The 14,173-nt window shown below is 36.5% G+C and overlaps 1 protein-coding gene and 1 long non-coding RNA gene across 3 annotated transcripts in view; one reads left to right on the forward strand and one right to left on the reverse strand.

Moving 5' to 3' along the window:
* Nucleotides 1-14,173, forward strand: part of LOC105207388 — a 148,472-nt gene that overhangs the window by 12,738 nt on the left and 121,561 nt on the right. The window contains exon 2 of one of the 2 annotated variants that reach the window (XR_005575544.1): nt 9,624-9,775. The exons of the other annotated variant lie outside the window; for it this stretch is intronic. The gene's annotated coding sequence lies outside the window, so the exon portion shown is untranslated. The remainder of the gene's footprint in view (nt 1-9,623; nt 9,776-14,173) is intronic. 2 annotated transcript variants of the gene reach the window in all.
* On the reverse strand, nt 2,500-9,326 carry LOC113004234. The gene is made up of 3 exons (XR_003268925.2): nt 8,626-9,326; nt 7,105-7,646; nt 2,500-2,882 (listed from the first exon to the last, which is right to left on the reverse strand). It is a non-coding gene; the product is annotated as an uncharacterized LOC113004234 (long non-coding RNA).

The following is a 14,173-nucleotide window of genomic DNA, read 5'->3' on the forward strand; positions in this document are numbered from 1 at the left end:
AAAAAAGCGGAACGAATCGAATTTTGCCGAAAGTGGACTTGACCCGATTGTATTTGTGGAACCGCGCTTCAACTTCGAAGCCTGCAGCGTGTGTCCCGTTGTGGAACGGGCGTGACAGGATAACGAAATACGGATATCCAATACAAATACAATCTGAATATGAATTTATCGGGCCGTTATGGAGCGTCAATCGGCCGGTCTTTAGGGTGCAGCGAATTGCACCGATGCGAACGGCGGCCCTTTCGAGCGCGGCCGGCCGACGTGATTATTATTGAGCGACAACAAAGGCGGGCTAATTGGCACGAGGCGTGCAACGTGTGCTGCTCTCGCCCAGGACGGACGGACGGTTGTTATCGCGAGAGCCCGGTAATTAAGGCGAAAGAATACAAATTGCGGCGGTTGTGAGCCGCGCTATTAACGGGAGTTCGGCGCTTACGAATTATACGCGATATTGGCGGAATACATCCCGATACAACATCGCTCTCCCTTTGCCTCTCTCGCTCTCTTCCGCCAGCCTGTTTTCGCGAAAGGCGATTTAACGAACTTCATTCACACCGATTCGCAACAATCGGCCCATTTACCTGCCGCCTCGTAGTCGATAAAGGACTATGTATTGTCGGCGATGCAATATTAATCACGGAATAAAATAAAAGTATCGCGTGGAATGGAGAAAGGAAGAGAGCAATGAATCGTACGTGGGATTGGAAAATCTTCACGCGAGAATTAATACGTACATTTAGACATTCTCTCTGACATTTATAATGATTTTTATTGCATAAAACACGTAACGGTGTTACATTCTAGGAATTTTTTATTTTATTATATATTTAGCTTGAAAAAAAAGAAAAATGTGAAGTGCGTCAAAAAATTAAACTCCACGCGTGTGACCTATCCCAAGTACATTTTCATGCTTTAACACACGAGTATTTTTTTTCACTATTTCCTTTTGACCTTTTTATTTGGTACATATTCTTCTCGCGCGCGTGGGATTATAATGAAAAACATGAATACCTGTCTCTGATCGGATTTATTTAGATAAAAGAAACTAGAGTGGATTTATTTTTATAACATCAGTTAGATTTTAAATTAATACGCGAATACATGATGAGATAAAGAAATTCATGTTCAGAATGCTTGTCCTCTTTCTCTCTTTCCCTTCGAGTGATGCTTTTATTTTACTTTTCTCTCAATTTTTCACATAGTCACTCGCTCGCTCGTTTGCTTTGTCCTCGCCGACTTATTACAAATTTCTAGATAGTGACACTAATTTTTTTCTTGAAATTACCTGATAGTACAAGATAGTCATTGACAGCACTTAAAGTTTTGTATGTAAATTTTCCTTTCCAGTCAGCAAACGTACAAATAAGCGTGCCTCTATTTTGTTTGGAAAAAACAATCGTTAATTTCTGTCCCAAGAACTTTGTTACACTTTTGCTAGAGACTTTCAAAATTGAACTGATATCGAAAGGAGCTTCTTAAACGTTACCTTACATTGCCTTAAATTCCAAGTCCCGGTCTATGGTAGGTGTAGTAAGCCTTTAGCCGTAAGAAATTGTCCAATCACAGTCGATTGTCAGAAGTCGACTGTGATTGGTCAATTTCTTACGCCATAAGGCTTACTACACTTATGATCTTGTAGACAGAGACTAATGGACCTTAGTATGTAGTGCGAGGAAAAGAAAAGAGGCGCTTTGACTATTGTATGATCATCACTCATCAACGATATATGTATATGCTGAATTGAAAGTTAATTTAGACAATACTTTTTCTGCTAACAATTAGCGCGCTAATCTTTTAATGAATTAGAAAATCAACAGGTAAAAGATATAATTCCGTACCCGTGGTGCGTAGAAATAAATCATTTGTAATTCTGCATCTCATGTGTATAGAATTATATTTGTTTAGCTGGTAATTTTCTGGTTCGCTGGAAGACTAGCGCGCTAGTTGCTAATGGTTGCACGGTAGAAAAGGATCGTAGTGAATTAACCATAAGGCATCACATTGGAGCAAAAGTCGGCAATCACGCAAGTCGGCAACAGCAAATTCGAAGTAAGCAGCAGCAGACGGGCGAGCGAGCGAGCGAGCGAACGGACGGAGGCGGCGGGCAGCCAACCAACCAGTTGGGTGCAGTAAGAAACCTCAGGCCTGGTTCCCCCGCCGGAGTTCCGGAGAAGCCCCGGATTGTTGTTCCCCCGAGATGACGGGACATTCCACGAACTGCTTTACCACCACGTTTCGCCCTGCTATTCTCCTTCACCGCTCGCTGCGCCGAGAGCCTCTCTCTTCCTTGCTCCCTCCTACCGAAGGTGATTCCGGTTTGCTCCTTCTTCCACCAACGTAGAACACTCCACGCAGGGAGTATTCCACGGAGACCACACTGCTGTGAATCCGCTTCGTCACATGGCAGTCACGCACATGTATACGCCATGGAGGATCAGTCGTAAAAAGGAGGGAGAAGGAAGAGAAAGAGAAAGAAATGGAGAGAGATGAGAGATCGCATTCACAGGGTTGTACGCATTTTTTTTTATTTTTTCATGGAATAGAGGTATATGTATTTGGATACCTGCGAAATTCGGTTTAACCGTTACCTTTACCTGGAACACTGATTTCTCGGTCTAGTTTGATAAATTTCCATTCACCTGCGTTCGTCCAATTTTTCACTTTTGTCTTTTCTCGCCGCACATTACTATTGCGTGCAAGAAATGCGCGGCATCGGGCAGGCCCCGTCTATGTCGCGCGAATGCGTCATCGGCGCCGCGGCATGTCGCGGCATTCTTTGGCGCACAAAAGCGCTGAGGAGTATCACGAGAAGATCGTCGAATCATATTTCATACAATTTTCATTTCCGTCATCAAAAGTCGCGTGCAAGCCGGGGATGTCCGCTGAAAAAAAAAAGTTCGTTAATTTGATTAAATTTTTCGACTTGAATGAATTTCTTCAGTTCAAGTATTTATGTATTTAAGTTAATTATATATGCAGTTAAATATAAATGTTTAAACTGCAGTTCAAGTATTTTACGTATTCAAGTCAAATGCATACATTCAGAGAAGTTTCTTTGATTAAAAAAAAAAATTGTTTGAATTAAAGAAATTGGTGCATTTTTATACGGTTAAAGAAAAGTTTCTTTGATTTGAAAAAATTTTTTGATTGTTTCTGTTATTAGAATTAAAAAAATAAATAGTTACGCAACGCAAATCTTTTTTTAAATGAAAAAATATATTTTTATAATCAGAACAACTAAATTATATTTTACATTTCTGTCAGTACTTTCTTTGAATAAAAAAATTATTTACATTTGTTTAAATTAAACATAATTTGAATAAATGATTTATTTATTTTAAAAAAAGGCTAGTCATTTCTTGAAATTAAACAAATTTTCATTTTCCTTAATGTATTTTCATTTCAACTTAAAAAAAGGAAACACACTTAAAGAAATAATTTCATCAAAATAAAAATAACCTTTCTCTCGGTGTAAATATTTAAACTGAAAAATTTAAGTCGAGTTGAAAAATTTAGTCAAATTAACAACTTCTTTTTTCTCAGAGCATAGCAAAAAGGAAATAAAAAATTTCAATACGAGACAACTATTATATTTCGCGTCAGGTGCAAAAATCTCCTCTAAAGTTAAAATTAACGCTTTCGTCTCAGGCGATGCACGAAAATTTCTCTTCACTCCGGGAAGAGCGGAGTTCCCGTCCGCTATCGGCGTACGCTCTCGCTCTTCCTTTTCTTCCCTTTGAGGGAGGAGCCGAGCGCGCTCGGCGCCGTTTGCGGTGGGGGTCAAAGGCGCAACGGCGAGCGAGGACGTTTTACTTAAGGTCACTGTGTTAACCGTGCCGCGAGGATTTCATTAACGCCTCGATCCGCGACCAGCCGGCGCGCGCGGAAGGACGGCGTTCTCGGGGCACTTAATAGAACAGGCGGCGGACAGCCTCGGCCTGACGAGAGGTATCCGCTCGATATGAACGCCTCGATGAGCGACATTACAGCGTGAGGGCCATGCAGCGGAACGTAACGACAAGGATGCATCTGCGCCCTTCTGAGTTCTCAAGGAGAAAGAAGGGAGAAGGGGATTTCACTGAAAAGTACCGGCTGCATTTAAGCCCAACACTCGCATTTGAAAAGAAGCGCGCTAATGAACACCTTGGTAGATTTTTTCCCCTTTCACTAAAGTGTTCCTACGAAGATCAAGCCTCGCGCATTTTATCTTTAACCTAATGCTGAAATATTTTACACGCATTTTTTCCATCATGTACCGAGATTCTTGCTTGAAAAGGTAACGAACGGCTTTCGTTTGCGAAATGGATCATTTCATCAAATGTTTGGTGTAGCATGCGCGTGACAAAATAACGCGACGCGACGCAATATTGTGAAACGTGCGAGCGAGGCACAGCAGAAATCCGATCGCAAAAGCGAGATCGCATGCGCGTGGAGGTCAGAGCTGGCGGAAAAGTCGTCGTCGTCGCCGGCTGGATTTATCGGGCATGCCGATTCATCGAAATGTCGCCGTCGGTGTCACGATATTTCTGATACCGCGACGAGGACATCTCGCGCATCGGTCATTGAAGTAAAAAAAAACAAAAAAAAACAGAAAAAAAATGAAATAAATTTAGAATTCTATTATTATATATGCGTTTCTCATATCTTGCTCCCTCCTCTACTCTTCACGTGACGTGCTGCGGGAAGAACGAGAAAGAAGAAAGAGGGGAATTCCGATATATTAACCGGAATATTTTAAAAATTCTGAGAAAGAGAGGGAGAGAGAGACGATATCACTTTGTTACAATATCGTCATATGCGTAATCGACGGACGGTTATCACGCGACCTCTCATTTCAAGTCGAAGGATTATATGATTCGACGTAACGGCAATACTCCCGGCGATTATACGGTCACGCATGATTGCCTCGTATATGCCCGAACGACGATACCTCTCCCGAGATTCTCCCGGAAGCGAATCACATACGTGATAACGTGAAAAGCCCGTCCATGCGTAGGAACATGAGCGAACGAGCGAGTACGGAAGTTCCATGAATCAGTGATAACGACTGCAGAGAGTTTCCAGTTTAGATTTCTTTGCTTCGGAATGTTGTTAAAAGATCTCGGAATATACAGAAATTTTTAGTGAAATATAAATGTCAAATTTATTGTTAATCATTAATTATTGCGGATAGCTGAGAAGAAAGAGAAGAGAGAGAGTTCGGAAAAATCCTCAGTCTCGATATTTTTATTTCTGTAACATTCACTTGATAAAGAATGTTTTGGCTATGCAATACGAGCTGAAAGTTATTGAAATTTAAAAACTGAAGGTTTCTCTAAATTTATTCTTTTTTTTTCCCTAATCAGCAACACAAAATTTTGCTTGAACTTTGACCCTGAAATTAGCTTCAAAAAAGAAAACGACGAAAAATTTAATACAATGATTTTAGCGAAGAAAATTACTATACTTTGCTGCAGTTTTAAATGTATATAAATAACTTTTAAACGAGTGGATCTAAATGAATTTTTGCACAAATGCTTATTGGAATTTTATTAATGTATGTAAAAATTTTGATTTAATTGATAATGCTACTTTCCCATCAAATTTGCAAATAAGTAGAATATAATATTAGTATAAAATATATACAATTATATTATTAATATATTAGTATATAAATAACACTATATTAGTATAAATATTATACGATAATAATAAGTACTTGTGCTCTCTAAATTCTTTAGATTGGAATCTCATCCTGAAAGAGTGAAAATTTAGCCCCTTGAAAAAGAGTGGTTAAATTTTCATTCTTTTAGAGTGAGAATTTTCGTTCTTCAGAATAAAATTTTACTTGAAAGAATTTAGAGAGCGCAAACGTGATTTTAGACAAAAATCAAGAGCAAACAAAAAATGAAATAACTTTTATTACCAATAAGTGATGTGCTCAAATTTTACACCGATATTCAAACGTAATCTTAGCATATTCTATAACATTTTGATATTTTTGGTAATGTTTTGAGATGTGACCCCATACATTCTTAAACGGTTAATATTAAGTTGCTCGATGAGAAGTGTCGTTGTCACATCGATCTTCAATTTAACTCCATGGACATCGAGCAGGTAACTGAAATAACTTTGATTATATCCTCTCTGCGCTATCCGCAAAAAATCAGAAATTAAATTTGCAATTTAATCTCGGTGAAACTCGAGATTGTGGAAATGATCGGAAATCGAAAGTCTTTTAGCTCTGTCATACTTCTCACATTTAATTTGGCATGCTCTGATATTTATCTGCCTTCCGTCTCTCAAGCGTGCTCTTTCATGCTATCGATTCCATTTAATCTATGAATAGTAAGTCGGCACAAAACGACTATGCTGATTCGTCTAACACAACAAGGCTCAAACTCACGAGATTCAATGTTCCTTTATGACAGATGACGGTTCGGATGACGTTTCGTACACTGACAAAAAAACAAAATATTAAAAGACAAATGTTACTTCTGACATTTTCTTCATTTAACAAAAAAAAATTTGATTACGATGAAATATACATTTTTGTGAAATATATCTGATTTCTCTTTATCAGGGTAAACAGATAAAATTTAAATGATTTATTAGTTAGAAATGTATTTTTATTTTGCCATATTTTAAATAAAGGTTTATTTCAGTGAAATAAATTCATATCACTAATATAATTTTTCTCTTTCACAATATTTTTATATCTTCTTCTCAATACACGTAACTGAACGATTTGTTAGGCTTGTCCAAGATCTGACAGAAGGGTTCACGAGACTTGTGTACACTGAGAGAAAGAAAAGTTGCGATGATCATAATTTAACTATAATTCATGATCATTTTCGGTACTAATCATTTGATATACTCGTATTTATATTTTACAATTATAGCGAGTATTAAAAAAATACTTTATTTACTATAATTGTAATTACGTATTTATTATACATATATAAAAATCTCATGTCATGATATTTCACTAATTAACATTTAAAATTGTTAAAATTTATTACAATTTTTTCACAGTTGAACTACAAACGCAAAGTTATTATTACTAATATTATAGCATATAATAATTATAAAAATGGAGCTCCCAACTATAATTACATATCTTACCATGCAATTACAGTCACAAGTACCAAGCAGCTTTCTCTCGCTGCAAGGATGCTTAGACGAGTGGTATGGATATGGAGCTTTCGCGGTGAGATGGAAATATCCGTGGAATTCCCGTTGTCCCCGGAATGCACGTATTAAGAGTTCGTGGCCGACGTCGCGTCTGGACTTCTGACGTGCGGCAAGATAAGGCGAGCTTCCTCGAGCGTTCGTTCTTACGTAAGCGACGTCGACGGAGCGTTATATTGCTACCGTTTACGTCGGCGCGCATAATGTTAGACGAAATCGCATAACCCAGACGTGACACGTTCATGTCGACGAGAAACCTTGAAGCGCAGGGAACACACGCAGGTGTAACGAATTTCCTTCTTTCTCTCCTTTCCTCTGTCTCGCTTGTATAAGACTGTTGCGCGCACCTGTCGGTCTCGGCAGCGTCCTTAAGGAATTTCTGCGGGAAACAACACGAAGCCGCTGTCTCGCGCCAGCGCACGAAGGATGGCAGTAATATATCCACTTTAATTGGCAGCATGCAAAAACGAATTAACCTACAAAGTTAAAAGAAACGAGTTGCACACGCACAGCTGAAGCGGCCGAAGTGAAATTCTGCACTTCAAACGTAATTTATTCGGAATTGTTGTACGTAATAAATTCGTGTGCTTCCTTCATATATATTTTTAATTAACGTAGCTATAAATTACTTCATAAAAACAAAATGGAATCGTTTTTCGGGGGGGGAGGGGGGGGGGGGGGGGAGCATGCTTCGGAAGCGGTCGTCGCTCCTCTTAATTTAATTTCTAAAGTAAAAACAGAAGTGAAAGTGAGTAATTCTGAAACACCCTGTGTATCCATTTGTGACACTATCGCGGCCAAGAAGCGCATCGTCACGATACGCGTCGTCTTAACGGCGTTTCACGTGACAGTAAGCAGTCGTCGTTTCGAGAGCGCGTCGCATTTTTAAAATTGACTGATCCGATTTTATCTGTTTACCCTGATAAATGCTTAATTCACTGAATTCTTTCAGTTTTTACACGATACACGATTTTGTAACTACTGACATGTCGATGTCAAGCGCCGTGCGAATTAATCCTCCTCCTATCTCATGTAGCTTTACACACATCTCCGCGTATCTGTGACTAAAAATAAACGCGGGGTTTCTTCTTACACACGTGATGTCTTATATTCTATCTTGTGTTACGTTGATTCGAACTTTATACACACTTTGAAGATCGCGAGCTTACTCCTAGCGAGAAAACTAACGATGACAAAAATATTTTTACTCTTTCTTATAACTTTTCTTTCTTTCCTTTTTTTTAGAAAAAGAAGACTCGTCTTTGCCACGTCGAGATAATTAAAATTTTCGCGAGCGACGCATCGTCTACCGTTCAATCATCATTTTCTGCGAATCTCTAGCAGACCAGCTGAAGTGTTGCAAAGCATCTTTTTTTTTACAGCGTGCAATGATAAAGTGTGTCGTATACGCGTTGACCGTCGCAACGCGTCGGTATGCGTTATATCTTTATTTACCTTTCGGTTGTTTACGGCGCGGAATCCTGATTTCTCAGTTATGCAGGCGTTGAGTCACGCGCGATACTTTTTTCTCCGATATCCCCAATTCGGTCGAACCCACGCGCCCAATATTTCATTCCCCCGCTTGTATTTTTCTCTCTCGGTGACTCACCCACGTCGCGGGTGCACTTGTTGAATCTCGCATACGCGCTCGGCTCGTAATCCGCTCGTTTCAGCTTGCTTTCTCTTTTGCCTACCTCCTTCTCTCTTCTCTCGTTCTCCGCATCTCTCGCGAGCGTGCGTTGCAATCCAATCGCGCGTGGGTGGAGTATCATTTCCCTGCGCATGTCCTTTTGCAAAATAATTCTTAATTTTCAGAGCCAAGGCGTGTAGAGAATGCGAGGCGTGTTTGTCGCCTCGAAATATTCGCGGAATTGAACATAGATAAGAGCTATAGTGGAAAGCCGCCAATACTGTCATCCTATTTTGTTTCTGAATAATAATTCCTAAACAAAAGTTAAAAATAAAACTTTTCTCTCTCTCTCTCTCTCTCTCTCTCTCTCTCAACAGCATAAATACATGCTTTTATTTAAACAGATCACGTTTCTATCAGTGTTAAGGGTGCAATAGTAATTTAATAATTTATATTTATTTAATAAATTAATAATTTAGTTTCCGAGAAATACGAGAGTGTCGCTTTAGGAGGGGTGAGTCAATATTGGCGACTTTCCTCCACTTACATTATTTTTTATCAGAAGAAATTTTTCTTTACGTTTCTCTCTCTCTCTTTCTCGTTTATCAATATCTCTGTTTCTCTTTCTAAAAAGAGCTAGTTAGACATCTTTCAATTAAGATTGCACTGTCATAATCCAGAAGTGGATTATTATAGACATGGATACATTCTTGAATAAATACAACGGTAATCATATAGATACGTGATGTACGATGCTTATTAATCGCACAGAATGGCTATGATATTACGAGATTTGTAATCAAATCTGTTTTTTGGGTTACAGGAGAGCATGTAATAAGTGCTTCTAATACTTTGCCGACACACACCACACACACACACACACACACACACGAATGCGACCGGTTCGTTTATCGATTACTGGGGGAGTGCTCGAAATGGCCTCTTAAAACGCATGCAGCTTGAAACGGCAGACAGGTAAGTAGAAAAAGTTGCGCTTCCATTCTCCACTTGCGAACGCGCGAAGGGCTCTCAATGAACGTCAAACGGAACAAACGGTTCGCGAAACCAACACACTCGTGCGTCGAGATTTATAGATTCTTACAGAGTTACATATGTTTGCATTTTACCTTTGTGGCAATTGAACGCGGCGATCTCAGATTACGGAATCGTGCATTTACATATTTGAATAACAGGTTTCAATAGAACGATTTCACGTTTTATCCTTCGGATTTATAACAAAAATTCGGTATAAAGTTTCTATTCTAAGCAATCGTTTGATTATGTAAATACAAAACGTCAGAAGCTTACTTGTCGTAAAATTCTCAGTTTATTCGTAGCCGCAATGAAATCTAGGCCCTGTCAATCATACGTGCATCTCACACGAATGATATACGAGCAGAGGTGAGCAAAATACGTTAAAAATTGTATTTAAATGCAAAATACAAAAAAAAACATTTAGTAAATACTTTTTCATATACAAAATACTGTTTTTTAACATTATTTACAATTGTTAATTTTTTAATATATTCTTTATTTTTCTCGTGGGAACTTTGATTTTGATTGCGTTTTAATTTCAAAATTAAACTTACAAAAATTATAGCATGTATATTAGAAGTTATATAATTTAGTGTATTTATTAATGCCTTTTAAAAACAATAATGTCTCAAACTAATGTACCCAGGAGAGCTAATAAACGTGGCAAATGAAAATAATCTCTGGACTAGAAAAACACAAAGATATGTTGTAGCGAATAAATGCTTTTTTATGTACATTTCATGCTATGCTCTTGTTTTTATTATCATGAAAAATAATATCAATCACAGTTTAGAGCAGGATAAATGTTGATCTTTTATTCATTGTTATTCAAAATAAAAAACTATCTTCCTTCTCGCTGGAAAATGATTGATTGAGTTTGCGGATTTTTAAATGTATTTACAAATTAAAAAAAAATACAAAATACTCTCAAAAAAAGTATTTAAATATACGTACATCAAATACTGCCCACCCTTGTGCACACCAGCGTGCAAATGTTTGCATTTCCTAACATTTCTTTGATAAACATCATTGAGACACGACAATTTGATTTTTTTTTTAATAATTATTAAGTAAATAAACGAACAAAAATGTCGAAGCGGTTATCGAGAATAAAGAAGAAAAGCGTCGCGCCGCTAGGCGTTTAGGAGTGAATGATTGCACCGTTACTGAACTCGTCATGTGCACGCGACTTTAGATTATTACCACGCCGGCTCCGCGATGTCCGGCGAGCGGCACATCGCGGTCAGCGAAACCCACGAATGGAAGCGTTCGTCACGCAGATGCGTTATCGCGTTGCGAAACGCCATCCAGAGCTGGACGCGAGATGTCGAGGGAGCGAGAGAGAATCGCGACGCGATGCGATGTGGCGACGTATTTTGCCGTGCGACGCAGTTCCATACCTCCTCAGCCTCCGCGATTAGCTCCTGCGGTTTAATTAGTCGCGGCCGGCAGCGCGGAGAGAAGAAAAAAATTAACGATGAGGAGAGCCGGTCGGCAGGCGCATAAAGAGAATTCGAGCCTTGCGCGCGTAGCCTTGCTTAATCTCTGTAGCCCGACAGGCAATGCCCGATCGAGTGCTAATTTACCTGATATCGGTGTGTTAATAGCGAAAGCTAGAAATTAATCAGAGTCGGAAATCAGAATCTGAAGAGGTCGAGGCCATAATAATTTTCAAGCTGTATATGATCGAAGTTAGCCAAATATGGTATTGGAATTGTGCTCATTCGGTTTTCGCTTATACGACTAACGAAATTTGCCATTTTTTTTGCCACAGGTTTGATGATTTTCAGTTTGATAAAATATTTTGAAACAGTGAAGACCTTGCACGGCGTTTATTTTCTTTTTTTTACTTAACATAGGAGCGGCATGCTGTTTACTCGCGGTGTGTGGCATACTATTTGCGGGCGATCACATTGTTGTCATTCGTGTGACGAGATTCGAGCCGGCAAATAACGGCGTGAACAGCTCCGTCGCATTGTCCTTCGAAACGCGATCGACAATTACTGAAGGCATGCCGAGCACTGTTCGTTTTCTGTAATTAGTAATTATTACAATCTCCGTCAATTGACTCTCGTGTTAATAATTCGTAAACACATCAAGGCGCAACGGTCACTTATCGGAAGTAATATTTTACGTGATTTGCTCATTTAAAGTAGGAAATAGGAATCGAGATGAGACAAGGGTAATAACAAGTGACTTACGATATCTATGAAATGATAATGCACTTGAACTTCGAATATATGTATTTTGGTATCACGTTGCGAATTTCTCACCAGTGATAATTTAGCTACTGTTTTCGAATTGATAACACGAAATACTGCGTGAAATGTTGAATCATTTAGGAAATGGAAAGTCACAATATTTCATCGATCGCTTATTAATACACGTATATACATAATTTATTAATATAAATATTAATATAAAGTATAATACATTAGTTTCGGTTCTTAAATAATAAAAAAATGTGATAATTATCAAACTTAGATAAAATTTATTAGGCTTTGGTGAAATAAGTTTAATTAAATGTTTGATTAATCAAATATTTAGTAATGTTTACGTTTAATTAGTATTTTTATGAATGTATTTTGTGCACAATAAATGCCACAAAAAGGTCAGGTCACAAGAAAAAAGAGGAGGCTCGATAATTAAATCAACGATTTTCTTCATGTATTAACTACTTTACTATAATTTGATTTTTTAAATTTATTACAGTTTAATGTGATTTATTCTACAACTGCACTACGTGTTACGTGTCATATAAGTTGATTTTATTTTAAATCGAAATAAAAAATCGCATATATGTGCAAAATGTATGTAGATGTATATTATGTTAAGAAGCCAGTTTTAGATAAATATGTAATCTTTTCTTGATTCGTTGCCTTAAAATGCATGAGCTAGAATAGATTAAGATCAATATTTAATCTTGAAAAATGCGATTGCTTATCGAGGATGGGTTTGCATACATGCAAAACTAACGAAATAAAACTAATTAAATAGAGACTTATCATTTGGTAGTACATATGGATGATATTATTGAATGATATCTTAGAGTAATACATGCAAAATATTTCGATAGCTTGAAATTTATAGTTCGATTTTGCAAATATATAAAATAAGAAATATTTCATAGAGTAAGCTCGGTAAAAAACGATGGAAATTAGCAAAATAAAAATTATCTTTACATTTAACAAAGAGAGATAAATCTCTTTTATTTATAAATTTATATAGATAAAATTGTTTCACGAAATGCAATCGAAGAAAAACGTGATAATATGGACTCTTACATTAATGGTGTTATTTGAGCAACTTTTTAGTATTAAATATATTATAATTGATAAAATTTGTTGAGTTTGTTAAATAGTGTTAAAAAATAAGAATGAAGAGAAAAAAATAAAATAAAACTAAGTAAAGTATTTATATTCATAAAAAAATAAAGTTTTAAAGTTCTTACATATATACAATGTTCCTTCTCATATTTCATGAACGATGAAAATTGGATACTTCAAGAACTTTAAAAAGTTATATTTATGTGAAATAAAAATAGGAAAATTTTTTAAATATAGGAAAAAAGTAGATAAAAGATATTAATATATAATATATTATTTTATTTTCTTTATTTCTCTTTCTAAATATCTCTTGAAAATGTAACTTGTAAGATTTCTGTTTCTCAATGTATTTTTCTAAGATTAAATTTCAATATTACATATTATATATAAATAATAAGAAAGAAAGCAATATTTATAAATTTTTAAATACCTATATGCCATATAAATAAATGAAAAATACGAAGGTAAATATAAAATATAAAATATTTTATATACATAAATAATCATTTAACTAAAAAAAGTGCAAATGTATTGATTCTTGATTATGATAATATAAGTGGTTTCTATACGAACAAGTCTCGGACGTAATCTATTCTTGTAATACATCAATTTTATCCTAATTTTTCACAGCCCATCATTTATCTTTATCAATAATTTGATTTAATGTTATTTAAAGCTAAACAAAGTGAACATGACGTTCAATACTTTGCAGTATAGAAAATAAAATCATTTATATAGGTTATCTCTAAATTCATCAATTATATGTGTCTATTATATTATTTCAAATATACATAGTTTACAATATATGTCAAAAATAATTTTGAGAGTAATATTACTGATATTACTTGAGATAAAAATAAATAAATAAATGACAATAACAATTACATGCAATACCGTTGGCTAATTTCGTTCGTTTTATTTTTAGAATATTTTATTAAGAAGATGTTTCGGCTGTACAATATGAGCTAAAAGTTATCGAAATTTAAAAACTGAAGGTTTCTTTAGGTTTATT

Source organism: Solenopsis invicta, chromosome 9, assembly GCF_016802725.1.
Source record: "Solenopsis invicta isolate M01_SB chromosome 9, UNIL_Sinv_3.0, whole genome shotgun sequence".
NCBI lineage: Eukaryota > Metazoa > Arthropoda > Insecta > Hymenoptera > Formicidae > Solenopsis > Solenopsis invicta.